The sequence below is a fragment of the Nicotiana sylvestris genome, chromosome 7 (assembly GCF_000393655.2).
Source record: "Nicotiana sylvestris chromosome 7, ASM39365v2, whole genome shotgun sequence".
In the NCBI taxonomy this organism is placed as follows: domain Eukaryota; kingdom Viridiplantae; phylum Streptophyta; class Magnoliopsida; order Solanales; family Solanaceae; genus Nicotiana; species Nicotiana sylvestris.
This window is the reverse complement of record NC_091063.1, coordinates 6,036,549-6,053,137: the sequence shown is the minus strand read 5'-3', so window position 1 is coordinate 6,053,137 and position 16,589 is coordinate 6,036,549.

The window sequence follows — 16,589 nt, the reverse complement described above, 5'->3', positions numbered from 1 at the left end:
GGTTTATGAATTATGTAGATTTCAAAAATGTAATAATAAACAACATTTATGTATTAAATATTTGCAGCAATCAGCTTAGGTGACACTTGGAATCCTTGTTGATTAGCTTTCTGGATTAATTTTTTGAGAAAAAAAAAAATTGTTTTAGAATGAATTTTAGATAACATTATTTTAGTTTCACTAGAATTAAAATCGGACTTTGTGTTATTTAATTTTCTGATATATTTTGGTCTGATTTTTGTAAATAAACTTTGTATTAATTAAAACCAAATAATGCAAATAGTTCCAACTTGTTACTTGTAGAAATTTTGTACTGGTTCTAATTTTCTGAATTAAAGATTTTGAAACTGGTTAAATTCTTTGAGATCTACATATGTTGAGATCTACATAATTTACAGTGAAGCTGAATTATGCATCTTCTTTCATTTTGATTTTCTGAGATATGCCTTAATTTTTCCATTAATTTAGTGAAATAAGAATTTCACCTATACTATGTCAGTATTATTGTTATATCTATTCTTCCTTAAATTTATTCTTTTAATATTAGAGTGATAATTTTTATATTGTTATAGATAGGCAAAGCGACCATATTTTTACCTAAAAAGGGTATTTCTTTTAGTTCCATAATAACATTAACCATGGATTAAAAGAAGCAAAAATATTTTAAAATGTGTAGCAATAAAATAAGAATCAAAAGTATATGAAACAAAATAAATACTAAATAAGCATTTTCATTGATTAATTAATAATTTTCAACATATTCCAAATAATATTTGGAAAATACTTTTACCATACCATGCTAATAACATGGAATGCATCACAAAACAACAACAAAAAAAATACAAAATATTACTCTTCACTCTTTTGGTTAACAGACTTTGAAACCTCTGAAGCAGCTTCAGTATCACTACTTATAACAATCACAGGAGTATTAGGATCTTCATCTTGCTCGGCTAGAAGTTCCTCAAGCATGTCGTAGCAGGAAGTGAGCGGGTAAGAATCAAGGAGAAGACGTTTAACATAGTCTGCTTCAATTTCCCTTGTGAGACGTAGCATCAACAGGTTTGTCTCCATCTTCAAGTTCTTCAACTTGTTCCTAACATCCTGGTGCAGGATGTTATGGTTGACGGATGAACCATGTAGAGGTTCATCGACAATTTTTTTAGTAGGGGTTCTTTCCATTGTTATTTTCAGAGAAATTTGAATTAGAAAAGATAATTTGGATGAATGAGATTAATAATGTATAGAGTTATATTTATAGTATAATGTTTGAATATTTCTAGGATTAGGGTTAGGGTTTGTATCTTAAAATTTCAATCACAATCTTCAATGAACCCTTTACACTCTTCAAAAAAGACTTTACATTCTTCAATGCATCCATTTAGTTTACCCAAAATTCTTTTCATGAGCTCTTCATCTAACCGTGAGAATACCCGGTTGGATAATGTTTTCCAGTACTTTTTTTCTTGGAATTTTTTTTACTTAATTTCTATTAGAATATTTTTTTCCAGTAAATATTTTTATTAATTTTCTCTTATCGAACTTATTAGCATTCGAAATTTACTTTAAGATCCAACTAATATTTAATGAAGACTTATATAAAGGTAGATCAGTTCTTAAGAATAATAACTTAAACACATAATGATTCTTTTTTTCATTTGCTATGTTTTTGTAAATAAAATTATCCTATATTACATTAGGTGTGACATCCTAATATATATGTTTTTTGAATCCCTTTTTATGAATCTCCGGTTCTTCCACTTTTAATTTTCTTCGTTTTATATGACAATGTTTGCTTATCTGATACAAAAATTAAGAAAATATTTAAGTTGTAAATTATACTTATAAAATATTCTAATGAAAAATTCTAGTAAAATCACAAAAAAAATTCTCTTACCCATTCCAAAAAAATCCGATTGGTAGGTTACCATTGAGCTTCTCATGCCTACTATTTAGCTTCTCAATGCAGCATTTATTAGTCTCAAATATTTAGATTCTCAATGAAGCATTTATTATTCTCAACCGTTTTAGTAGTGTGTAGGTAGAATTATGTTGAATTTTAAGTCTACGATTTTATTCTCAACCGGTTGGAAATATGTTGTTACAAAAATAAAAATAAAAATAGTCTTTGAAATTTATTTCAAACGTAAGGATTGAAAATTGTTATAGCAAATCAAAAGCACAAGTAGCATAACTAAATCAACAATAAAATATTAAAGATAATAAAGGGATAGAAAAATACAAAACACATCCTAAAAACTAATCAATTTCAACCGGATTACGATCATGAGTTCCTTCTCCCTTCACTTCAACATTGAAGTCAACATATAATGATGAAACATCCACCAACGTAAATTTGACGACGAACCCTCGCTTGACATAATTATCCAAAACAAAAAGTTTTCAGGTTTTTTTGAACCTTCTTCGATCACCAACGCTCATAGATACAAACCACTCTTTGCTACGATAATGAAGAAGGGCGGTTTCAACTGTTGTAGGAAGATGCTTGTAGATATTTCTCGGAATATACTGGAAAAAAAAACAATTTTAGTAAATTTTCGGAAAATATAAAGCTTAAACACAAAAAAAAAATATACAACACTAATGCATAACCAGATCGTTGTAGTTGATGTATGAATCAGTTATAACTACTTCAAAAGTTGGAGGATTTCTCTTCTTCATCTTCACTAGTAGAAGAGTAAGTTAGGGATTGTTTGGTAGAGTGAGAGGCATCCGTAGTTAGTGTTTGTAGGAGAGTGTATTTTTAGGTCTTTAGTGTTTGAGTATATGAGAGTATGAGACTATATATTAATAATACACCAACCCATTTATCTTCCCCATGGTGCATTGAATGATAAATAATTAAATAATTTTAATTATTCTAGTAATTTAATTTTTTGAATGATAAATAATTCAAAAAAAAATATAATATTCTAGTAATATGAAGATTGAAATTATATAACATAACATTCAACATAAAAATGTACAACAACCATTACTAAAGGTTTGAATTTAATACAAACACATCCTAGTACCAAGTGAAAAATGGATTAGTACAAACAGGATATCCGTCTCCCTTCACGTCCACATTGAAGATATCACGAAGTGGTGAAACATCAACCAACGTAAATTTGACGACGAAACCTCGCCTGATAAAATTCTCCAACACAAAAAGTCTCCAGCCTACCTTGAACCTTTTTTGATCACCAACGCTCATGATTACATACCACTCTTTGCCACGATAGTGAAAATACGTGTGTTCTAATGTTGGAGGAAAATGCTTACAGATTTTTTTTGGAATACACTGAAAAAAGGAAGAAGAAAAAAACAATACTATTAGGTTTTTGGAAAATATAAAGCTTAAACACAAAAAAAAATACAATACTGATGCATAACCAGATCGTCATAGCCAATGCATGAATCAGTCATAATCACTTCAAAAGTCAGAGTCCATGAGCAACTTCATTTCAGGTATTATGACTTGTACGTGTGGTCGGAATTGAATTTCGGGAAGTCCGAAGTTGATTTGGAGAGAAAATTTTCATTTCGGAAGCTTTAAGTTGGAAGAATTAACTAAGATTGGATTTCAGAGTAAACGACATCGGAATCGGGATCTGAAGGTTCCAGCAGGTTCGTATGATGATTTCGAACTTGGGCGTATGCCCGGATCGGGTTTTGGATGACCCGGGAGCATTTTGGCGCATATTGTGGAAGTTAGCAATTTGGAAGAAATTTCATAAGTTTGACTTGAAGTGCATTTCAGTGTTATCGATGTCTGTTTGGGATTCCGAGTCTAGGAGTAGCTTCGTATGGTAATTCTGGAGTTTGGAGCGTGATCGGAAGTGAATTTGGAAGTCCGTAGGTCATTTTGAAGTCAGTTGGCTAAAGATAGAAATTTGAAGGTTTTTAAGAAGTTTGACCGGAAGTGGACTTTTTGATATCGGGGTCGGAATTCGATTCCGAAAGTTGGAATAGGTCCGTAATGTCAAATATGACTTGTGTGCAAAATTTGAAGTCAATCAGGCGTGAATTTATAGGTTTAAACATCGAAAGTTGAAGTTTGAAATTCTAAAGTTCATAAAGCTTGGATTGGAGGTCGATTCATGATGTTAGCGTTGTTTGAGATGATTTGAGGCCTCGAGCAAGTCCGTAATGTGTTTTGGGACTGGTAGGTATGATTGGTTGGAGTCCCGGGGGCCTCGGGTGGATTTCGGGTGGTTAACGGATCGAAAATAGAATTTTTGGAAGGCTAAAGTTGCTCGTTGCTGTCATAACTGCACCTACAAGAATTGGGCCCCAGGTGCGGAGCCGCAGATGCGGTTTGGACCAAAGTGAAGAGGACCGCAGATGCGGTGGGGAAGCCGCAGAAGCGGAACCGCACCTACGACGGTTGAATCGCAGAAGCGGAAGGGAGGGCCTGGTGAGGTATCCGCAGAAGCGGTAGAAGTGCCGCACCTGCAGAACTGCAGAAGCGATCAAGGGTCCGCAGGTGCAGAAGTCACTAGGCAGAATGTTTTTTTGAAAAGCAGGGTTGAGTTCATTTCACCCATTTTCTCTACTTTGGGGCGATTTTGGAGGGCTTCAAGAGGGGATTTTCATCATCAACGATAAGGTAAGCTATCCCCACCTATCTTGAGTTAAATACATTGATTATGCACGAATTCGAGCATGAAATTGTAGAAAACTTGGGGTTTGAGGGAAAACCTAAAAAATTGATATTTTTGGAATTTGACCACGATTTTGGGTATGAAATTGAGAGTAAATTATATATTTGAGTTCGTGGGGTTATGGGTAAAGTTTATCTTCGAAAATTTTGGAATCCGGACACGTGGGTCCGAGGGCGTATTTGTCAATTTTTCGATCGGGGTTAGGAATTGCTATAAATTGGATTGTAATGAGTAATTTAACATATGTTAATGGATTTGCTTAATTATTGACTACTTTTGGAGCATTGTGCATCGATTTGAGTCTTCAGAAGGGCGTGAAATGCCGGTTATAGATCTTCGGAGCGAGGTGAGTCTCCTTTCTAACCTTGTAAGAGGGAATTGTCCCCATAGGTGAGTTAATTGGTTATGTGCTCCTATTTGTGGGGGCTACGTACACACGAGGTGACGAGAGTCCGTGCGTAGCTACTATTATGCTATTGTCCGGGTAGTCTAGGACCCAAAAGCATGTTGTACTTGGATTATTTGTAAACTTATTGATAGCTTGAATTGCTTAAATCTCATCGAATTAGTAAATGAACTTCTAAAAAGATTAAACTTCATTTTTCTTAATTCATTAAAAGAGAACTGCTTTTATTGAAACAAACTATTAATTGGTTGTTTGACTGTGTATATCTATGTGTGCTCGCGTCGCATGTATGATTTACGAGTGGGGTATTTGTTTATTTAATGTTGACCACGTCGCATGTATGATGCGCGAGCGGGGTAATAGATGCATCTATGGTTCGTGCCGTTCGACCCTCGGCAATGCACATTTTACATTTCTGTTGGATCGGGCCGTACGATCTCGGCATGATTTGCGCATGCTTGTATTGATTGCCTTGAGATGATTTGAGATTGATACTTGCTCTCCCCGACTTGAGATAATTGGAAACTATTAGATTATGAATCCGGAGACTTTTATTATAAAAAGGAACTTTCACTTGTTCATGACTTACTTGAAATTACTGTCATTCTTAATAAATCCTTGATTATTCGCATTAATAATATATCATTTATTGGACCACTAGTAAGCGTCGAAGTCGACCATCTCGTCTCTATTTCTTCGAGATTAGACGAGATACTCATTAGGTACACGTTGATTTTGTACTCATACTACACTTCTGTACATTTTTGTTCCACAGGCATACGTCTCTAGTGGCCTACGGGGCATGACAACATGGTTGATATGGAGACTTAGGTGAGTTGCACTTCTCGAGGCGACCCGCAACCAGCAGAGTCTCTTTCAGTTTTCTTTATTTACTTTCTGTCCAATATTGTATTACGGACGGTTATTGTATTACATTATTTCCTAGAAATTGCTCATGCACTTGTGACACTGGGTTCTGGGAGGATTTTTGGATTATTCGATGTTAAGTTTATTAAAGACTTCATGGTTATTTCTGTAAATTTTATTATTCGTTGTTTAATGTGTAAAGAAAAAACGATTTTAAACAAATATTAAAATTGGAATTTAATTAAGTAATTTGGTTGGCTTGCCTGACAGCGGGGTCCGGCGCCATCACGACCCTTAGTGAATTTTGGGTCGTGACATATAAGGTAATAAAAATTCAATTGCTTTAAGGTTAATTTCATTATATATATCTTTATAGTTATATATATATATATATATATATATATATATATATATATATTTAATTTAGTAGCCGATACATAATTTTATTCATTACGGTCATACGTATCAGCCACTAATTATTCGTAGCAACTATATAATTCAATTGCTTTAAGGTTAATTTCATTATATATATATATATATATATATATATTTAATTTAATAGCCGATACATAATTTCATAACATTACGGTCATACGTATCGGCCACTAATTCTTCGTAGCAACTATATAATTCAATTGCTTTAAGGTTAATTTCATTATATATATCTTTATAGTTATATTGAACGTCTATATACGTCTATATATATATATAATTTAGTATATATATATATATATATATATATATTTAATTTAGTAGCCGATACATAATTTCATAATATTACAGTCATACGTATCGGCCACTAATTCTTCGTAGCAACTATATAATTCAATTGATTTAAGGTTAATTTCATTATATATATCTTTATAGTTACATTGAACATATATATATATATATATATATAAAATTTAGTAGCCGATACATAATTTCATTCTTTACGATCATACGTATCGGCTACTAATTATTCGTAGAAACTATATAATTCAATTGCTTTAAGGTTTTTCATGTACGCCTGTGTTCAACCCTTGTCATTAAAATATTTATGGATTAATATAATTTTCTTATACTTTTGTCTGTTATTTTTCCTTGTATTATTGTTATACTTATTAAAGGATAATGGAATTATCGTCAGTGATTTTTGCTTGTTATAGTTTTTTCATGTTTATGAAAATTATTTTATACATTTAGTATAAGAAAAAAAAATACACCTCCTCATCATACGACTAAAACCTAAACGACTAAAACCTCCTCAAAATACGACTAAAACCTAAACTACTGGGAAGAGGACTGGAAATTACACCTCCTCATCTACTTTCAGATGTAATAGAACCCAGAAAAAAATTTAAAAAATAACTCTTAACAATCTTAATACAATTTGGTCATAGAGAATTGGAAAAGTCATCACGAATAACAAAAAGTTGTATTAATTAGTGAATCAAAGTATTGGAGACCGAAATATTAAATGCAATTCAACCGCCTCTAGACTCTTCGGATGAAAACAAAAGGGAAAGAACAATATTAAAGCGGGGATTCGAACCTGCGTGTGTGAGTATGAACAGGAAAGAAATTGGAGATTTGGTCAACCAGCGGGTCTATGGACATTTCTGGTTGGATTCAATATTAGAAATAGTTTTATTAGTGAGTTGATAAAAAAAGAGAGAATAATTTATTAGTGGTTGTATTCAATATTACAAATACATCTCTTTGTTGAGTGCTATAGTTGACTAGTTGTTATATACAAATATAAATATGTGCTTTAGTATTGCAATTTTTTTTTTGCTGTTGAAACTTATTTATGAATCTAGGTGAACATGAACTCTTATCAGTAATAAATATTGTTGAGTATTGTCATTAGCCAAATTATTCAACAGAATCACAAAACAATACCTATGAAGATATCTACGCTTTGTCCTTATTGTATTCTCTAGTCATCTATATGAAGACAATTATATTAAGCTAAATTATCCACAACTCTAGTATTAGCATTTAATATTACAAATACCTCTCTTTGTTAGAATACAATGTAACTAATCCAAAATCGTGGGGAGAGATAGCAACAATCATGTAGTAGCTAATATGTCATTACAAACACTATATGTAACGATCCGACCGGTCGTTTTGAGCTCTAGCGCATCGTTCAGTAATTTGAGGCCGTGAGCAGCTTTACTTCAGGTATTATGACTTGTATGCATCGTCGGAATTGGATTTCAGGAAGTTCGGAGTTGATTTGGAAAGAGAATTCTTATTTCGGAAGCTTTAAGTTGGAAGAATTGACTAAGGTTGGATTTTTGAGTAAATGACATCGGAATCAGGATTCGAAGGTTCCAACAGGTTCGTATGATGATTTCGGACTTGGGCGTATGTCCGGACTGGGTTTTGGAAGACTCGGGAACGTTTCGACGCCTATTGTGGAATTTAGCATTTTTGGAAGAATCTCATAAGTTTGGATTGAAGTGCATTTCAGGGTTATCAATGTTCATTTGAGATTTCGAGTCTGGGAATAGCTCCGTATGGTGATTCTGGAATTGGAAGCGCGATCGGTAGTGAATTCCGAGGTCCGTAGGTCATTTTGGAGTCATTTGGCTAAAAATAGAAATTTGAAGGTTTTTTAGAAGTTTGACCGGAAGTGGACTTTTTGATATCGGGGTCGGTTTCCGATTTCGGAAGTTGAAGTAGGTCCGTAATGTCGAATATGACTTGTGTGCAAATTTTGAGGTCAATCGGACGTGATGTGATATGTTTTGGCATCAAAGGAAAAAGTTTGAAATTCTAAAGTTCATTAAGCTTGGATTGGAGGTCGATTCATGATTTTAGCGTTGTTGGACATGATTTGAGGCCTCGAGCAAGTCCATAATGTATTTTGGGACTGGTTGGTATGATTGGTTGGGGCCTCGGGGGCTTCGGGTGGATTCTGGGTGGTTAACGGATCGAAAATGAAATTTTGGAAAGGGCTGAAGTTGCTGGTTGCTGGTGTAACCGCACCTGCGAGACTAGGGTCGCAGGTGCAGAGCCGTAGAAGCGGCCTTCGTGCCGCAGAAGCGGAAATGAACGGCTAGGCTGGGACCGTAGATGCGGGACCGCATTTGCGGAGGAGAGGGTGCAGAAGTGTAATGGGCTGGGAGCCCTGGACCGCAGAAGCAACGTATGGTTCGCACCTGCGAGACCGCAGAAGCGGTCAAGAGACCACAGCTGCGGAAATGCTGGAGGTAGTGAGGTTCTTTTAAATCGGGGGTTGGGTTCATTTCAATCCCATTTCTTCCATTGGAGCCGATTTTGGAGCAACTTTGAGGTGCCATTTTCACCACCAAGCATGAGGTAAGTAATTTATGCTAGTTTTTAGTTAAATACATGATTATATACGGATTTGGACATAGAAATTGGTAGAAACTTGGGGTTTGAGGGGAAACCTAGAAAATTGATATTCTTGGAATTTGACCACGATTTTGGGTATGAAATTAGGAGAAAATCATATATTTGAGTTTGTGTGTTCATTAGTAAACTTTATCTTCGAAATTTTTTGGAATCCGGGCACGTGGGCCCAAGGGCAATTTTGTCAACTTTTCGATCGGGGTTAGGAATTGTTATAAATTGGATTGTAACGAGTAATTGAACATAATATATTAATGGATTTGCATAATTATTGGCTAGTTTTGGAGCATTGTGCTTCGATTCGAGTCTTCGAAAGAGCGTGGAATGTCGGTTATGGGTCTTCAAAGTGAGGTGAGTCTCCTTTCTAACCTTGTAAGAGGGAATTGTCCCCATAGGTGAGTTAATTGGTTATGTGCTCCTTTTGTGGGGGCTACGTACGCACGAGGTGACGAGAGTCCGTGCGTAGCTACTATTATGCTATTGTCCGGGTAGTCTAGGACCCAAAAGTATGTTGTACTTGGAAATATTTGTAATCCTATTGACAGTTTGAATTGCTTAAATCACATCGGATTAGTAAGTGAATTTCTAAAAAATTGAGCTTCATTTCTTGAATTGTAAAAAGAGAATTGGATTTCCTTGGATAGTTGTTCCCCGATGAAGTCTTGATTAACTGTTTGAATATGTGATTCTATGTGTACCTGCGTCGTATGTATGATTCGCGAGCAGGGTGTTTGTTTATTTTATGTTGACTGCGTCGCATGGATGATTCGCGAGCGGGGTAATAGATGCATCTATGGTTTGGGCCGCTCGACCCTCGATAGTGCACATTTTACATTTCTGTTGGATCGGGCCGTACGACCTTGACATGATTTGTGCATGCTTGTATTGCTTGCCTTGAGAGTTATTGAATTGATATTGATATTTGTTCTCCCCGAATTGAGATAATTTTAATTAATGGATTATGAATCCGGAGACTTTTAATAAAAAGGAACTCTTACCTGTTTTGTGACTTATTTGAATTTACTATTGCTTTTGATAAATCCATAATTTCTCGCATTAATAATATATTACTATTATTGGACTACTAGTAAATGTCGAAGTCGACTCTCCTCTCTACTTCTTCGAGATTAGAAGGAATATTCACTGGGTGCATGTTGTTTTCGTAACTATACTACACTTGCTGTGCATTTTTGTTGCACAGGTTTATATGGGGCTAGTGGCTCAGTGGCACAGTGGCATAGTTACTACGGAGACTTAGGTGAGCTGTATTTTCGAGACGCGCATGCAGTCGGTAGAGTCTCCTTCAGAGTATTGTATTGTATTTTTATTTCTGTCCATTTATATTTCGGACAGTCACTGTATTTTATTTCATTCACTGGTAGATGCTCATGCACTTGTGACACCGGGTTCTGGGATGATCACGGAATTTTTCAGTAGTTAAATTTTGTAAAGACATACTCATTTATTCAGTGGAGTTTATTATTTATTATTCATTTGTTTAAAGAAAATGATTTCAAAATAAACAAAATGAGAAATTGCTAGCAAATTGTTGTTGACTTGCCTGACAGTGGTGTCCGGCACCATCACGACCCTTATTGGATTTTGGGTCGTGAAACTATAAGAAAAAAATTTGATATGTTTAAGTTTCATAAATAATTTAAACACCAAAGTTTATACAAAACAAGCAAAATTTCTTCAAAATCAAAAAGTTCTACACTAAATAAAATAAGAATGCAATTAGGCCAACTGAGAACTCCAAGTTTCAGCAATATTCTTTATTATATTTCCAAGTCTGGTTCGGCATTGAGATCAAACAAGCTTGATTGCGATTGTGTAGCGTCAATTTGCTGCAATTAAAATCAAACAAACACTATAAGAAAACATGATATGTTTAAGTAATAAATCAAATGTAGTCGCAAAATTATACCTCATTCACACCTAGGGAACCATCATGCTCAACGTTTGTACCTCTGCCTTGCCCATTACCCCTACCCCTATGTCTACCATTTCTACCGGCACCTCTACCACCACGATTGCCACCAATCCTGCCACCACCCCTGCCACCCCCTCTAACACCAGTTCTTGTGCCATTACTCGCTCCAAATACACCATGCGGCTGTGAACTTGTAAAGTAGTATTCAATTCTTTCTGTATATCGATTCAAACGTGACCTGCCACTTGAATTAGTGTACTGGGGATCTCGTAGAGTTGTGCCTTCAGTTTCATCTGAGTCATCCTTGGTCTTGGTTTGGCACGATCATTTTGTCATCCCAGTTTTGAAGATCATGCACCATCTTCTTCAAATTATGCTTAACATATTGAACCTTCACGCTAGTGCTCAATGCTATATCACAAGCCATGTCAAAATACTTCAACATGCTCATGTATGTCTTATACTCATGCGTCATGGTTGGGTAACCAACCTGATGGAACCGATTCAAATATGGCCTAATAACATCGTTTCTCCACCTTGTCAGTATATACCTTTCATCAATTTTATCAATCTTCTTGTGCGACAAGATCTTGAGTATATGGCAACAAAGTATCCCTCTAGACTCGAACCATTTGCAGCTGCAACTAAAATAATCGCCGATAGGTATATATTCAACAGTGTACTCAACTGGATTTCCATCATTTTTTTATAACTGAATAATCACTAACGATGAATTTCTCAATACCAGGGACAACTTGATGATCGCCGGGGCTGCTAACTTCACAATGATAAAACTTCCTTAGTTGTGTCTTGAAAAATTCATACACTGTACGCGTATAACACTGAATTGCCTGCTCCTCCCACTTGAACATTGACTCACACACAATTTGAAAGCCCTTTGACCTGTATTCCGCTTCCAACTCTTTCTCATGCTTAGCTCTTATAGCTAACTCATACTGGTGAACAAACATCCTAAGAGTGCTTTGACGGGTAATATATCCATCAAACACATACATCCCCTTACTTCTTTACGTAGATAGCATACCATCCTAAAAATACACATCAAGGTACACATGAACCCATTTTTCCTTCTCAGAGTAAAGCTTGTTGAACCAATTCCTTGTATACAAATTATACCTTGCAATATATTCTGTCCATTTTCTCTCAAAAACTTCAACAGTAATGCTATCAAGGACCGTGTATTTAAATTCTCCACGTGCAATTTTAGAAGGACGAACACCACTTAAGTAAACAGGCAACTTTGAGAATATATGCCAAATACAATACCTATATACTGTATTTGGCATCACTTCAGCAGTGCTACCTTAATGCTCTGACACTGATCAGTTATGATCGCATTTGGATGAACATTTCCCATGGCATCAAGCCAAGTTCTAAAAACTAATTTGTAATTATCGATATCTTTATGAGACATGAGAGCACATCCTAGTAAGATGGACTGTCTATGGTGATTGATGCCAACAAATGAAGCACATGGCATATTATATCGATTCACAAGGTACATCGTATCAAAACATATCACATCATGGAATTGCTCATACGCTGCCTTACAGTGTGAATGCGCTCATACCACATTTCGCAGCCTACCAATATTATCAACGTCGATTGAATAGAAAAACTCCTTATCCTTTACCTGGATTTCACGAAAAAAGTTGAGCAGCGACTGTGCGTCCCCTTCTTGCATTTCCAAAATTCATACTCTTCAAAATATAATTTCTACAATCCAGTGCAACCCAAATTTTACGGTCCACCACGTTGAACCTCAACACGTCTAATATTTTTGGAGGGTCTAATGCCAAATCGATCGTGAGCTATAAGATCCCTCTTCAAAGAATCACAAACAGATCTATGTCCAGCCATCAGGTGTGATACGGATGAGAGCAAATCATGATTGTGATCATGAACGACCTTAGGGACGTGCCAACAACTAGAATCATCCAAAACAGCAGCTAGCCTAACTTTACAATTATTACTCTTGGTGGTAAACTTGCTTTTGCGAATCCTAGTCCTATCACAACAGTAGGTTATATACCTAACAGTGTCACCACCCTTCTTGTTGGAATTTCTTTTGATGACGGAGAATCCTCTCAGTCATGCATGTTCTTTGTAGAATGCAAACAAAATATCTTTATCTCTAAATCGCATTCCAGAGATTGGACCTACAACCACATCCTCTTCAGTGAATTCATTCTCTATTTCCCGATCAACATCACATAACTCTAACTCATTTCCTAAAACATGCTCCTGATCATCGTTAGCTTCTCCGTGATATTCTCCATCGGCTTCTTCTTCTTCATCATCATCTAAGTGCACAACATTGTTGAAACTGCCGTGAGAATCAACATCGACCCATTCGTATTCATTCAACAAACTATCGTCCGATGCCATCCCTAAAGATCTGTACAACTTGTCCCTAACTCGATCAAACCTATTATCTTGGTTGATATTCAAGGTTGTTGTATTTGTGTTATGTTCATTTGGATTCATATTTTGTTGCACCGCCAAATTTTCTTAGTTTGAATCCATTTTTAGAGAAGGAGAAAGTGTCCGCTGGTTTAGGGATAGGCAAGGAGGAAAGTGTCCGTTGGTTTAGGATTTGGTAAGGAGGAAGTATACAAAATCGTATACCGTATTTGTTTTTAAGAAAGGTAGAAAATACAATAATTTATTGAAAATTAAAAAACGTATAATTTGTATAAAATACACATAAATACAAGGGAAATACACAAGATTCTTCATCTCCCAACATTTAATTTTCGCATACTTCAAGACTTGAAATTTAATTTTGTGTTTTGGAGGGAAAAATATAGGCTAATTAATTAGAGGGTCATTTATGTATTTTCACTGATGTGGCCAAAGTTGGGTCACACCAGTGTGCTCGTTTAGCATCTCCCTAAAATAAAATAGGAATGTGTTTTTTTCCTTTGTTTCGAGCTCGTGATTGACAAATTAATAAGTCTCTTTAAATTTTGCTTTCTTTTCCAAAGTCATGTCTTAGGTCCAAAGAGCTTAGGTAAATCGAAAATTGATTTGAAACCATTGGCGCTGAAATTTGAATATATTGGCTGGGCTACGTTGGAAAAAGCAAAAGATATCTGTCCACGTTTGAGAAGCATAGGCTCCGCCTTGTTGAAAAAATGTTCATCATTGTCCAATCATAGGTGGGAAAGGAGCCAAAAAAATTAAACGTTACAAAAGCTAAAAATTTAAATTAAGAAGATTAGGAAATAGTATCGTGAGACATCTCTATAACAACATTCTTATATAATAGTCATTTCCTATAAAAGTTTAAAAAAATTCGAAACCGACTTTTATTTTGTTTCATAATATATCTTCTATAACAACATTTCACTACAGCAGTCAAAAAATACCAAAACAAACTAAGCTGTTATAAAGATGTTTGACTGTAATATACTTTGTCAATGCTTTTTACAATAGGATTTGTCAATGTTGTACACATATATTATGCATTATATATTGTTTTAGAAATTTTAATGTGTACTAAATATCATAAATTAATGATAAGTTTGGTAAAAAAAAAAAGCAATTAAAAATGGAAGGTAAGTCGGACAAGCATTTTCTAACTTCTAAGGGTCATTTAGTTGGAAAGAAGTATTCCAAGATTAATTGTCTCGAGATTAGTTATTTCGGGATTAATTATTCCACTTTTTCATGGGGATAAAAAAATACTATATTTCCGGGATAACTAATCCTGAAATTAATTATACCACAATTTTTTACCTACCAAACATGGGATAAACTCTTCTTAAATTTAGTTCCCGGATTAATTATTCTTTATCCTTCATACCAAACGAGCCCTAAAGAACAGACAAATTCGCTATTTTGCTTTTGTTTCCTTTCCCCCCTCATAGTTTGAACATATGTTCATAAGTTTCTTTATTTATATTTTGTGTTTTCTTTCCAAACTAAGTACCTTTTTTATTTTTTGTCTATTTTACTGTCTTTTTCGCTAAACAAAGTAAATTTTAATAAGAAAATACTACGATTTATGGTGATTAATAATAAAATATATAGATTCATTTGATTGATTGATGAAGTTGAGATAAATTCAAGTTGATAATTCCATATATAATTTGTTTGATCACATACGTAACATGAGAGTTAAATATTTTCCAAAGTTGTGCATCCATCAATAATGTTACAATTATTAATTAAACTAACTTATTTAGCTTTTCCTTTTTGATATTCTTAATAATTAATTGTTGAGAAAAGCTTAGCAAATTAATACGGTGTAAATAGTAATTAGTTCTCTATGTATATCTTGACAAGATTCTTTTTTTTGTTTCTCTTGATAAGATTGAGACACAACATTAACACAACCTGCAGTAGTAGTTGCACATTCGAGATTTCCACTTCTAAATCATGCAACGCCTGCAAATTAATTATAATCCAAATTAAGATAAATAAAAGATTATTTTGCATAAAAGTGGAGCCTCCAAACAACAATAAAAATGTTTCCATGTGATCTACATATCACGAGTTCGAACTGTGGAAGCAGTCATTAATGCTTGCATTAGGTAAGCTATCTACATCATACCCTTTGGGCCAGTGACGTATCCAACATTTTAAGGTAGTGGGTGCTCATTATTAATTCGTGCTAGCAAATGAGGAGTCGAATTGATATGGACGAATTGAATACGTTTTAGATAACATCGATAAAATTCCGAACCATTCATATTTAATAAGGATAAAACATAGATTGAATGACGAAAAATATGAATATCCATATTTTCTTGAATATTATCATTATTGTGAGGATTCCAAAACCACAATATAGGCTGTCAAATTTGGTGGTTGTAAATTGAATTTATTTCCTTTTTGTGCCACGATGAACTAAATGAATTGAAGAAAGAAAAAATGGCATAGTTAAGAACAAACGGAAAAGAGATGTAAAAGGGAGACGAAAAAGAAAGTCAAAGGGTGTACTACATAATAATCGAACTGCAGATCATACAGAGCGCATACTTTGATTTTATTAACCAATAGCACCCACCAATCTGTTTGAGTAATGGGTGCTCACCTAAATATATATCCATTTCATTCGAAATTGTCTATAAAATTATATGTTCGATATCATAGGCAATGGGTGCTTGAGCCCCACAATTCTCTATGTGGATCCGCCCATGCTTTGGGCTGCGACCCTTCCCAAGGATATCTTGTGCATCGAGATCCTTTAAAAGAGTATTTTGCAAACGATCCATATATCAAATCTAATGTATTCAATGTTGAGAGAAACATTGGTTTCAAACAAGTGAGTAAAGAGCCTTATTTTAACGACCGGAACAATGTGAATTGTTCCCAAGCCGAT